The sequence below is a fragment of the Erpetoichthys calabaricus genome, chromosome 3 (assembly GCF_900747795.2).
Source record: "Erpetoichthys calabaricus chromosome 3, fErpCal1.3, whole genome shotgun sequence".
Lineage (NCBI taxonomy): Eukaryota > Metazoa > Chordata > Cladistia > Polypteriformes > Polypteridae > Erpetoichthys > Erpetoichthys calabaricus.
This window is the reverse complement of record NC_041396.2, coordinates 6,038,708-6,052,010: the sequence shown is the minus strand read 5'-3', so window position 1 is coordinate 6,052,010 and position 13,303 is coordinate 6,038,708. Positions and strand designations below refer to the sequence as shown.

At 39.8% G+C, this 13,303-nt stretch overlaps 1 long non-coding RNA gene across 1 annotated transcript; it reads right to left on the bottom strand.

Annotated features, from left to right (window-relative positions):
* Positions 1-997: 997 nt before the first annotated feature.
* LOC114647716 (uncharacterized) lies at positions 998-5,659 on the bottom strand. The gene is made up of 3 exons (XR_007934578.1): positions 5,625-5,659; positions 2,324-2,342; positions 998-1,084 (listed from the first exon to the last, which is right to left on the bottom strand). It is a non-coding gene; the product is annotated as an uncharacterized LOC114647716 (long non-coding RNA).
* Between the last annotated feature and the right edge of the window lie 7,644 nt (positions 5,660-13,303).

Genomic DNA, 13,303 nt, shown 5'->3' with positions numbered 1-13,303 from the left:
AGGAACCAATCCCAGGCAGGGTGCCAACCCACCGCAGGACACACACAAACACAACCACACACCAAGCACACACTAGGGCCAATTTAGAATCGCCACTCCACCTAACCTGCATGTCTTTGGACTGTGGGAGGAAACTGGAGCGCCCGGAGGAAATCCCACGCAGACACGGGGAGAACATGCAAACTCCATGCAGGAAGGACCCGGGAAGCGAACCCAGGTCTCCTAACTGCGAGGCAGCAGCGCTACCCACTGCGCCACCATACCACCCAGATTTTTTTTCATGCAATGAGCAATTACTTCAGCACTGATCATTTTTTTTACATTTTTTTGAACTGTAAAAACTATAAAAAAAAACTACTGCAACAATCTATTCTCATATGTACAAGGTGCAACTGACACCATTGATGAAATTCAGTAAATCACCGAGCCAACTGCACTTGAACTGGCTTCACACAAGCACACAGAGGCCAATGCTACGGGCTGGCAGTAGTTATGAGCTGGCAGCTCAACAAATGTACGGCACTGACTGTTCAGCTGCTGCGTGCTGGCATTGCACTGGGAACAAACTATAGCCCTGCGGTGGTCTGGCGCCCTGCCCGGGGTTTGTTTCCTGCCTTGCTCCCTGTGTTGGCTGGGATTGGCTCCAGCAGACCCCTGTGACCCTGTAGTTAGGATATAGTAGGTTGGATAATGGATGGATGGGAAAACTATAGCCAGTTCCAGTGGTTTAAGGATAAATTGAATTTTATTTATAAAATTCAGCAAGGTAGCCAACCAGGCCTGGTGCATTCCCACACTGAAGTGAGTTTATAGCTACTAGTAATTGTGATAGTGTCCGAGGTTTATGCAATTCCTCTGCACTGAGAGTGTCTAGCTGTGGTATCTGTAATGTATCAAAAACAGAAATGTCTGAAATCAAAAGAATCCATAAGAGACATCATGGCGGAGTGATAGATCTATGTTATCAATCTGGATTGACAAAAGAAGACACAAGGAATAGGTATGCATGACTACTTTATTACAATTTGACTACACAGGGATATTAATGATTAAAGGCTTCAGTGGATGCTTGACATCTCTTCAACTGAGAAGAAAAAAGAAACAAAGATGAATGAGCAGGTTGCAGCAAACATAATTAAACATTCAATGAAAGGACTGCAGGACATCAATGGACAAAAAAGACAGTTGTCAGCTGAAGGGATGAGACTAAAAAGCCAAGATGGGTTACGACACACAATAGAAGATGTTTTAACAAACTTAAGTAAAAATGAGTTGCAGAGAACATCAGAAGCCTAAGAAATTTAGCAAAAAAGATGAGATCACTCTGTCCATCAAGCCTGCTTGTTTAGCTAATCGCTAGACTGCTCCAACTCTACGTGAAATGCACTGGATTCACAAAGCTTTCAGGTCCCTTCACTTTCTACACACTTTATGGTGTTGTAGACTTCATTTCCAATGGATAAATTGTCAATTTTTGTCCATCAGTCTATATTCAGTAACCCAAAATGACAAAGTGAGAACATATTTTTCAGAACAGTTTGCAGATTTGCACCTTGAAATAAAGGTGCAGGACAAAAGTAGACTGCTTGGGGTGTGAAGTGGGTAGAAAAAAACTGTTTAATTTCAACAAAAAGCAAACAATGGAACAAAACTCAAGCATTTTAATGTGTGTTTTCTTGTCAATAAATAGTCGTTTCAATCTACCATTTCACATGGAAGTAGTTCTGTCTTAGGGTAGAGCAGAAGCCTGGTCAACATCTAAAATGAGTCGCCATCCTCCATGGACGGTCTCCTTTTATTTCTGACCAGAAGGGGTGGGGCTTCTTTTGTTTCTGTGCCCTCAAGGGATGGTTACTTGTGGCTGTGAGGGAAGAAGGAAATAAGACTGGCAGAAGCAGTAGTGCCCCCTCTCTTCCTGCGGTTGTATTACTTCATTTAGGCGAGCCTGGAAGAAGACACGCTGGCGTGCATGTGTGACCCCAGTCATGCAGGGGCAACATACAAAATATTACAAAAAAAAATCTTTCAACATCTGCTTGAGCAGTGACTATGTGCGTCGGTGACTGTTTCAAAACAAATTGCATGAAAGATGTGCACTAAATCTGCACCATTACCTCAGTATGCACAAGACTTGTCTTTTCTACTGTAATTCTGTTAATGTGATAGCATTTCCTTTTTTTTTGTTACACATAATACATTTTTGTTGTTGCTGAAAGTAAAGCTCAATCCTTTTTGCCCATTTCTGTAACAGTAAATTGATTGGAACACAGAGAATGAAAAGACAATGACAGACTCATACAGTGTCTCACACACAGTGCCTTACTTGTGAAAATCTCGAACGTCTATAAGAGAAACAAAGCATTAAAATGATGTACTCTGAAAAAATGTAAAGGATTCTGCTCAGGAATAAAGTAAACACAAATAAATCAAAAATATCAGACTGAAAATGACTACACTTCTAGTGGACATAAGAAAAGCATGATAATTATGAGACCCAAGAAATTCACCAACCACTAATATTAAAAATAACATTTCTTTACATTTATATAGTGCTTTTCACTGCTCAAAGTTCTTTACATACTGAGTGGGGAGCCACTTCAACCACCATCAATGTGCAGCATCCATCTGGATGATGCGACGGCAGCCACTTTTGTGCCATTACACTCAGCACACACTAGCTGGTGAAGTGCTGAGAGATAGTTAGCCAATTAGAGACAGAGGATGATTAGGGGGCCAGAATGACAAGGCCTTGGTGGCCAGTTTAGCCAGAATATCAGGATACACCCTGCTCTTCACAAGGATCTTTTATGATCACAGAGAATCAGGACCTCGATTTTATGGCTCATCCAAAGGACGGAGCCACTTTTACAGCACAAGGCAAATTATCGCTGCTGTCACTGATTGCAGAAGGTCGGTTTCATATTTTCCAGAACCTTCTTCAAAAGAGAAACCCACATCCTCCGTGTGTTTTGATAATTATACACACAGATATTGCACTATTTCTGCAATCCACAACATTTTCCAGTGTCTTTTATCTTTTCTTAGCACTGTAATTTGCAATTTTATGTATCTTGTGTAAAATAACAAAATTACTCAGTTATGCTGTAATAACATTGAATTGAATTGAAAAAAGTGTTACCAGGCCAAGGATGGACCTGGCTAAAAAAGTTAGTCCAGAAGAAGAACAAGAGTGGTAGAGGGGAAAGAAAAGTGTAAGTTAAAGGTAAGAGTGGGGATACTAAATGTTGGGACAATGACTGGGACTTGTCAGATTTGATGGTGTGATGGATGGTGCATATGGGGAAGTATGATGTAGATGGCAGCATTCCTCGGTGGCGCTACTTGTACAGACATGAGGAATGTTGGCCAATAAGACAGGCTTGTCGGGTTCTCAGGAGGTAGCGAGGAGGTTACTGCAGAGATACAAGATCTCTACTTTGTAGACCTTCTGATTCACCTGGAAATGCATCAAATGGGTTCCGCCCTGGCACTGGAACTACTCTCAGGTCTAAGATAAAAGGAGCTGCTCGACTTCATCCAGGTGAATCAGAGTCAGGTGTGGTGATGGACAGGGAGATCAGAATCAGCAGGAGAATAAAATCAGAGCAAGCAGCACCAGGGATGAAGTGGTGGAGATTTAAAGATGAAGAGGCTGATGAACAGGTTTAGGAAGAAAGTTTGAAATGAAGTGCAGTCATTTGAGACTATGGAGGAATTGTGGGAGAAGAATAGCAAAGTTGTATTCATTGAAGGTGAAGAGATGTTGGGATAAGACAACAGGAAGGAGCCCACATGGGGACAAAGAGACATGGTGGTAGAACAGAGAGGTTCAGGATGTGATAAAGGCTAAGAAGGACGCAAAGAAGACAATCAGTGAGGAAGGAAGATAAATAAATGAATTGGCAAACAAACAAGAAGACGGTGGCAAGAGCTCAGGGACTGATTTTGGAGAAGGTGTATGAAAAATTGGAGAGAAAAGAAGGGAAAAAACACTTTTAGCATAGCGAAGAGTCGGAACATGGATGGGAAGGATTTTAGTCAGATAAAGCAGAGGAGAGCTGAGCAAGGTGTGGTCTTATTTAAGCATGATAGGATCAAGAATAGATGGAAGAGGTACTGTGAAAGGCTGTGGAATGAAGAAAATCCAAGGGTGCCATTTGGGGATGGTGTCCTAAATGAAGGACAAGTACCAAGAGTAAGGAGGGAGGAAGTAAAGGAGGCACTAAAAAGAATGAAAACTGGAAAGGCAACAGTGTGACTGTACCCATATATAAGGAGAAGGGTGAGATTCAGGATTGTGGAAACTATAGAGGAATAAAGCTGAAGTTATGGACAATGAAAATTTGGTAAAGGGTTAAAGAGAGACGGCTTAGAGAAGAGACCACCATAGTGGAGAGCAGTTTGGTTTTATGTCAGGGATAGGAACAACTGATGCAGTCTTTGCATAAGGTTTGCATATTGTGTTTACCGATGGAGAATGTACCACGTCAGGTAAAGGAGTACCTGAAAAGTAATTGAGGATTGTATGTGAGGATTGGGCAGTAACAGGAATACAGCAGGAGAAGAAGTTACATGTGACAGAAAAAAGAACGTTGAGCTGGATGTGTGGAGTTACAAAGAACAGAATAAGAAATGAGACAATCAGAGGTTACAACAAACATATCTAAGAAAGTATAGGAAAGTAGGCTGAATTTGGTATGGACATGTGATGAGAACAGTCAATGAATATGTGGATGGAGATGGGAAAGGAAGAGAAAATGATGGATGCCAAATTGGAGGAGGATGGATAAAGTAAAAGAGGATCTGAATGAATAGGGTCTGACTAAAGTGGAGGTGCAGGTCCGAGCAGCATGGAGAAAGTTAATCAATCACGCTGACCACACACAGAAGTGGGAAAAGATGAAGAGGATGGAGAAGACAGAAAGTAAGGAGAAATCCTGACATATTTTTCATAATTGGAGAAGAGATATTAAAAATGGCTTATATCAGGTAACACCTTTTCAGCTGGCAGATTTCCGGTACACAGCCAAGGCCGGTCTAAGAAGACCCAGGACATCACACTGTTCCTGTTTTTTTTATTTCATTATCTGTGCAAGGAGTATCTTGTTTGCCCGTTGTTACTGGATGTTGACAAAACAAGCAGGGGCTGATGAGATGGCTGCGTTAGAAACTTGGCAGAACATTATGAGAGAAGATCCTCAGCACCTGGTGATGTCTATGAATTGCAGACTTCAAGCAGTCATTGCATGTGAGGAATATGCGACAAAGTCCTAAATATGACAGCTTTAATAGACCTGCCATTGCTGGGTCATAAACATTACGGTGCACTGAAATCGAGTGACCACGTAGATAAACTGATGTCATTTCTACATGGTGTGACAGAAATGTATGAGAATCCACTAATGTGAAAGTCTACAATGTGCACTCTATTCACGTCTAGATTGTTTGAGTTGAGCAGAGGGGGAAATCAAATAAAAATTTGTTTTTGTCCCAAACAGTATGGAGAGCACTGTATGTGTTTTCCTGCAATCACCAAATCTCATGGGAACTCATTACAAAACAAACCATATTACATAATAAGTTCAAATTGTTTTAAGGTTCATATATTATAATGAAATTCTTACATGCTATTGGGTGGAGATTGTAGTTCGGAGGTCGCTGAAAGAGAGAAATATGTGATTGATCAGAAGAGTAGAGAAATGATTTTCTGTATCAGTGATAACTTCACATGATAATCACAGGACATTTCGGTTTTTTATATCAATGATAAGTTTCCATGACAATCACAGTAAACTGACAATGAAATAAAATAAAAATAAAGAATCCCTGATGGGCTCTCAGATGACTGCGAAACGTTCAGAGCTGTAAGAGAGCAGCTACTCCATTGTATGTGTCATTGCATTTTAAAAGCCTGTGGTGATCAATTAGCTGCCATTATCGCTTGCATTTTGACGGAATCAATATAACCACCTGCTCCGTAAGGCAACAGTTGCCCCTTTCCAAAAGAAAACAATGAAATTCCTTGAGAAGCTGACATATTGAAAATTAAATGAAATGTAGACCTCTGGAATATCATCATCAACATGTCAATACATTCCCTTGTATGGTGGATTCAAAAAGTATTCAGACCCCTCCAGTGTTTTCACATGTTGCAGTCTTGTGCTAAAATCATCTACATTAATTTTTTATTCATCAAGCAACTCCCAATACTCCAGAATGACTAATAGTGAAAAATACATTTCTGCAAAATAATTAAAAATACAAATCTGAAGTAGCAAATTATTGTAAGAATGTATACCCTTTACTCAGTACTTACAGGTGCTACACTATGTATGATACAGGTCATAAAATGAATTATTCCAAATGTCATATATACGTATGTCTCTCTTTTTTGTCAGTGCGGCTTTGACATCATGGACCAGAAGGTGCATACTAATTCAGCGTGAGCAGCAACACTCAAGAATAAAACTGAATAAATAAAATTCACATCGACAATCATACCCAGTCATGCGCACCACTCACACCCATGTCCATAGTTTTCCCAGTCCCATTCTCGTTCACACACAAGATTTGTCACTGTTTTCAAATGAAGAGGCGGTATAATAAAACAAGTTTGTTATACCACGTCTTTATTTGAAAACAGAGTTAGATCGGGGGTTTGAGGGGTGGGGTGGGGTGGGGTGGGGTTGGCTCTGTGGGAGCGTGAACGTGACTGAGGGAATAAAACTGAAAAAAAAACACTGATTTACAAGTACTATAAATTTACAGTACATAGGCTGTTATAGACGCAAATCAAATGTATGTTTTTATTGTATAATATTAACAATAAGAGCAACTCACTACTCAAAACAGTAAATTTGGCAGGTGGCCAGGATCAAACCAGCGACCTCTTGATTAGGAGTCAGCAGTTCTCACCGCTGCACCACAGAAGCTGTCATATCAATAGCCTACCCTAACGCGCTTTCTTTTCCTTCTGTAATATTCTTGAATAAAAGTGCACTTGTTTTGTGATACTTGTACCTTTAGTGAAAGTGTTTATTTGATATTTGGACTTCAGGCTTCACACATTATACAGTTCATGTCTACATTTTGTCATTTATTACTAAAACATGAAAAACTTTTCTGTGTTAACAATGTGTTTACATAATTGTTGTAGACATGGAACACACATAAAATGTATGTATTCAAAATGACGATGTATTATTTACCTTCTACAACTTCAGTACTTCACTCCAAGATAAACAATGAGAACTGAGAACCTTCTTTGTGAATTGAGCTGCAGTGGTGAGGTTGATGGGATAGCAGGCTGCTTGCTGCTTGTGCTAATCGACACATTTACAACACAAAAGACGCTGACGGAAAGGTGCGAAGGGTTTTAAGGTGGGCCAGGATTACGAGTTTTTTTGTAGGCTTAAGATAATTCCAGTGTTAAGGATATCTCTGTACTTTGTTTCAGCTTTCCCTCAAATCTTACTTCTTTTAAGTCACCAGCCCCACAGCGTGATGCTGCCTCCACTATACTTTAGTATTCAGAAGTTGATGAGTGGTCCCTGGTTTACTCCAGACATGATGCTAAACTTGGTTTCATCAGACCAGAGATTCTTTTTTTTCACAGTCTAAAAGTCCTTCAGGTGTTATTTTGGAAAACTTCAAGCAGGCTTTGAACTGACAACCTTCCTGACACCAGCGCAGATCCTTAGCCACAGGTCTACCACTTCTGCTCATCTGTGGGACCTTATATAGACCGGTGTGTGCCTTTCCTAATTGGTGAAATCAAATGAATTCAACACAGGTGGGTTCCAAGCAAGGTGTCCAAACGTCTCATTGATGATAAATAAAATGGGGTGCTCCTGAGTCTGATTTCTAGTGACATTGCACAGTGTCTGAATACTTCTGTTGATGTGAGATTTCACTTTATTATATTTATTACAGTTTGCAAAAATGTCTAAAGTACTGTGCTTTCATTCTGAAATACTGAGTGTTGCTTGATGTGAGAAAAATTGATGCAAATGATTTTAGCATAAGACAACATAACACAATATGTAAAACATGACACAGATGTGGACACATTTGTTGGTGCCCTTCCAGCACATTGAAAAAGTGTTGTATGCCCCCAGAAAAGTGATGACATAAAAAGCATTTGTCCCCTGTATGTCTTTGACATGTCAAGGAGTTAAGCAAAGCAAATGTGAAAATAAATCAAGTACTGCTTCCACTACAAAGAAATTCTAAAATGGCCTGAACATATTTGTTCAGGACCCCTCAAAAAAAACCTTAAATAACTGAATTCAAGTGATTTATCAAACCAGCTGTTTTCTTGAATTTGTACCACGCACGTCTCCAATCAGGCAATGAGTCATTCTGCCCATTTAAGTTAAGAAAAGTCGCCAACCTGCTGTGTGGTGACATTGTGTGTCCCACACTGAACGTGGATCAGACAGAGCAAAGAAGCGAGTTGTCTGAAGAGAACAGAAAGAAAATGATAAGCAAGTGCATTTTAGATGTTACTGAAAATATTTATACTTACATTAAGTCATCTAAAGTTGTTTTCTTTTTACACGAGTAAAATTAGGCAATGCAGTTAAATTGTCAATGTGTGTATTATTAACGATTTTAACTATTGTACATACTGAGTACAGCAAAACATTTCTTTGTGTCACCAAGCTTGGTTTCTTTGTAGCTCTTTATTCATACCCTCTGTGATAAACACATATTAGACTGTTTTTCCCTTCTTTCAACATGCAAGAGAATAAACTTCAATTGCCAGGTTCCACCCGTTCGACGAGATGGTGGACTCCCTGCCTTATCAACTCCCTTCTGTTCACCTTCTAATTTCCAATTACATCACACTTGTGAATGGACCACCTCTTTCCCTAACTGTTGATGCCCCTTGCCCCGACATTTGCACATTTGATTGCATTTAGATTTGACACAAATAATCTTCCAAAAATTAATGCCAAAGGGGCTTCTGAAAAGTACTGAATGAAGGGTCTGAATACTTCTGTGAATGAGGGATTTCAGGTTTTTATTTGGAATCAGATTACAAACCAATTTCCAGATCTTACTGAACACACATCTCCACTTTGCCACTATGTGCTATGGAGAGTAGATTGATGGACATGAATGGCAAATTGCTCCATTTCATATATTAAATGTATGACACAATAATGTGTGCCAAATGTGGAAAGTGGCTATGTCTGAGAAGACCCAGCAAAATTTATTTCATTTTTAGAGTGAATTAGCTACACTGCCCATAAATATGGAAGGAGTAGAGCATTAGTACTCACCGCAGCAACCATTGCAAGAAGCAAAGCGATAGTGGCAAGGAAGCAAACTGCTTTCACAGCAAACATGGTGATCTTCTCAGCAGATGAGGTCTCAGGATCTCTAAACGTGTGGGCATAGTATACACTTTTAAATATTTAGACTATGTAAATACATCAATGATAAAAAAAATGAATATGTGATCTCACTAATTTGCATGGGTGTGTAAGATGGGTAAATAATAAAGCACTTGGCTCTTTATCAGTAATTCGCAAAAACTAACTCTTAAGACCTAAAGATATTTTTATAAAGCCACATGTCTAGTAGAGGAGTTTTACAAATGAGAATAAATTATGCAAAGACTGCCTTTTCTTCTTAAATAATCAATGCAGAAACCTAAGAATCATTAAAATAAGTCAAAATGTCTAAATAAATCAGCTAGTATGAGCTCAGGCTGTCAAATTTCTCAAAAGAGCAGGTCTCAGACATAATGAAAAAAATGGTTCGCTTCCCAGGTCCTCCCCACATGGAATTTGCATGTTCTCCCCGTTTCTCTGTGGGTTTCCTCCGGGTGCTCCAGTTTCCTTCCACAGTCCAAAGACATGTAAGTTAGGTGCATTGGCGATCCTAAATTGTCCCTAGTGTGTGCTTAATGTGTGGGTGTGTGTGTCCTGCAGTGGGCTGATGCCCAGCCCAGGGTTTGTCCTGCCTTGCGCCCTGTGCTGGCTGGGATTGGTTCCAGCAGAACCCCGTGGCCCTGTGTTAGGATATAGCGGGTTGGAAAATGACTGACTGACTGATATATATATATAGATATATAAATATATATATATATATTGTCACAAGTATAAGTCTCAGACATTGTAAAGGTTTGGGGCATCCACCCATATTTTGTTTCCTGGCTACAAAACTGATTAAATTTGAACAGAGATGTTCATAGAGCAGAGTCCAAAACAGAACTCGTTTGTTTTGAGGTACGATGGTGGTTTTAAAGAACAGTACAGGGAAATTACTTCATTTTTGCCGGAACCGGGAAGTGACATCATCAGTGGCACTGGAACGAGTAGTGACATCATCGGTGTAAACTGGAAGTGACTTCTTCTTCAGTAGGTTTACCGGAATTGACGTCATCAGTGGTGCAGGAAATAAACAGAAGTGACGTTTTCGGGACCGGAAGTGATGTCATCAGTGGCGTCAGAACCATGTGGGATTTCCCATGGATGGTCAAGAGACTGAAAGAGACAGTTAGCACACTACACCGTCCCCTGGTCCGGCGTAGAATATATATATGTGAAGCTTTAACAGAATTAATTATTGAATAACAGGAAGAGGATTGAGTTTGTCTCAAAGGTTAATTCAATGTAACTTAAAGCTAAGCATATGAGGTCTCTGCCTTGTCTTGGAGATGCTAACGACTTAACTTTCCAAGGATAGAATGAAATAAATGAGTAACAAACACTCCTTTACAAAGTCAGGATAAATTGATGGGAACTCCCATACTCCCCTCCTCTGAAACGTTGCTTACATCAGTGGGAGAATCCTTTATATACTCCTCCTAATGAAACAGTGTTCAGAATAATGGGAGAATTGACACAAGTTAGAAGTTACTGTTGGTCTACTGCAACTCTCTGATGGCAGGACTAAAGGCATGTAGATGATTCAATGATGGAAAGTATAAAACCAGGCAAGAGGCAAGAATGGCACGTCAACAATAATGAGAGAGTCTGAGGAGCAGGCCTTACGGGAAGAGAGAGGGAGCACTGGTGAAAAGATGTTTGCACACACGTGAATACAGAGGAAAGGGGCCAATGATATACCTAGGGCACCAGACAGCAAGACATTTGTTTTATTCTTCTCTTACCAGTCTATGATATGTATTGTGGCTAGAATAAAAATAAAAACATCTTATTGTATATATTATGTATAAATATTGTATCCATATAGTGCAATATCACAATCAATGTGAAACAATGTGGAATATCTTCTTTCATATTATATTTCACCCACTGACTGGCTTACATTTATATATATCTTTTGTTTTTCTTGTTTGTACTGTGCTGCCTTGTGCTGTCTTACGCTGTCTTACCTACTTTCTGTGTAAGAAGTGAAATGTTTGTAATGTCTGTATGTTGTCTTGCGCGCGCTTGTCTTTTATGCACCAGTCTTTTATGTCTGCACATTGAGCCTGGAGAAACACAATTTCTGCATTTCATTTATGTATCCGTTGTTGTACTGTTGTATGGTTTGAATGACATTAAAGTTCACTTACTTACTTTCTTACTTATTTCAGACTTTCAAGGCTCATTAAGTGCAGCATTTGACACCATCGACCATTCTATTTTACTGCACTGGCTAGAAAATGATGTTGGGCTTACATGCACCATGCTTGCTTGGTTTAGTTCTTATTTATCAAATCGATTCCAATATGTACAGAAATGTGCTGACAGTACTCCATCATTATACACAGAAGTTCAATATGGTGTCCCGCAGGGCTCAGTACTGGGACCTTTACTGTTTTCACTTTACGTGCTTCCACTGGGATCTATCATTAGGAAACATATTGTTAATTTTCACTCGTATGCAGATGACACCCAGTTATACCTTTCATTTAAATCAAATGAAGTTTCTCCGATGTTGTCTTTAATTAGTTGTGTTAGCGAATTAAAGGAGTGGATGAATGAGAACTACTTGTCTTTAAACACAGATAAAACAGAGATGTTAATTGTTGGAGGGAATGACGCTGATCATAACAATATTTTGTCATCATTTAACTCAGTTGGAATCCCAATTAATTTTACTGAATCAGCCCACAATCTAGGAGTTATCTTTGACTCTAGCATGTCATTTAAAGCGCATATTACAAAGTTGTCCAAAACATGTTTCTTCCATCCTAAAAATGTTAGGAAATTAAGTCGCTTTCTAAATAAACAGGATTCTGAGAAATTAAGTCATGCATTTATCTCTAGTAGGACTGACTACTGTAATGCAGTTTTCATTGGATGTTCAAACTGTTCTTTATACAGCCTCCAGTTAATCCAAAAAGCATTCAATGGCCAAGGTCCGGCTTACTTGTCTGAACTTATCTTAACTTACAAACCAGAGCGCACATTAAGATCTCAAGATGCCGGTCTGCTTATGGTTCCAAGGATTAATAAAATAACAATGGGAGGGCGAGCTTTTAGTTATAGGGCCCCTAAACTGTGGAATGGTCTGCCTGCTACTATAAGAGATGCCCCTTCAGTCTCAGGTTTTAAATCCCGGCTGAAGACTCACTACTTCAGTTTAGCATATCCTGACTAGAGCTGCTGATTAACTGTGCAGACTGCATCTCTGTTGTTAGTCATTAGCACTAAAACATAAAGTAACATGATAGTTATAATTGGATACTAACCCTCACCTATTCTGTTTCTCTTCTCGGTACTCAAATGTGGCACTTGGTGCCACGGCCCACCTGCCAAGTTGTTTTGCCTGCCTAAAGTAAAGTCATCCCCGATGGAGGATCACAGGAATCGTGGGAAAGAGGGGTCCTTTCATCAGCACTGTTTCAGCCGTGGAATGGCCAAATGGGGGAGGCAGATTGATGGATGAGGTCTACAGGACTCTAAAAATATCCAAATCTTATTATATGATATCATCTACTGTTAAATTCTGCTCCGTACTTCTAAAATTTTTATTTTTTTTACTTCAGAATTTTTTTTTATTTATACTGTATTGAGGATTGCTCTGTTCTGTGTATTGTATTGTATTGTACTGACCCCCTTCTTTTGACACCCACTGCACGCCCAACCTACCTGGAAAGGGGTCTCTCTTTGAACTGCCTTTCCCAAGGTTTCTTCCATTTTTTCCTACAAGGTTTTTTTTGGGAGTTTTTCCTTGTCTTCTTAGAGAGTCAAGGCTGGGGGGCTGTTAAAAGGCAGGGCCTGTTAAAGTCCATTGCGGCACTTCCATCCCATCCATCCATTTTCCAACCCGCTGAATCCGAACACAGGGTCACGGGGTCTGCTGGAGCCAATCCCAGCCAACACAGGGCACAAGGCAG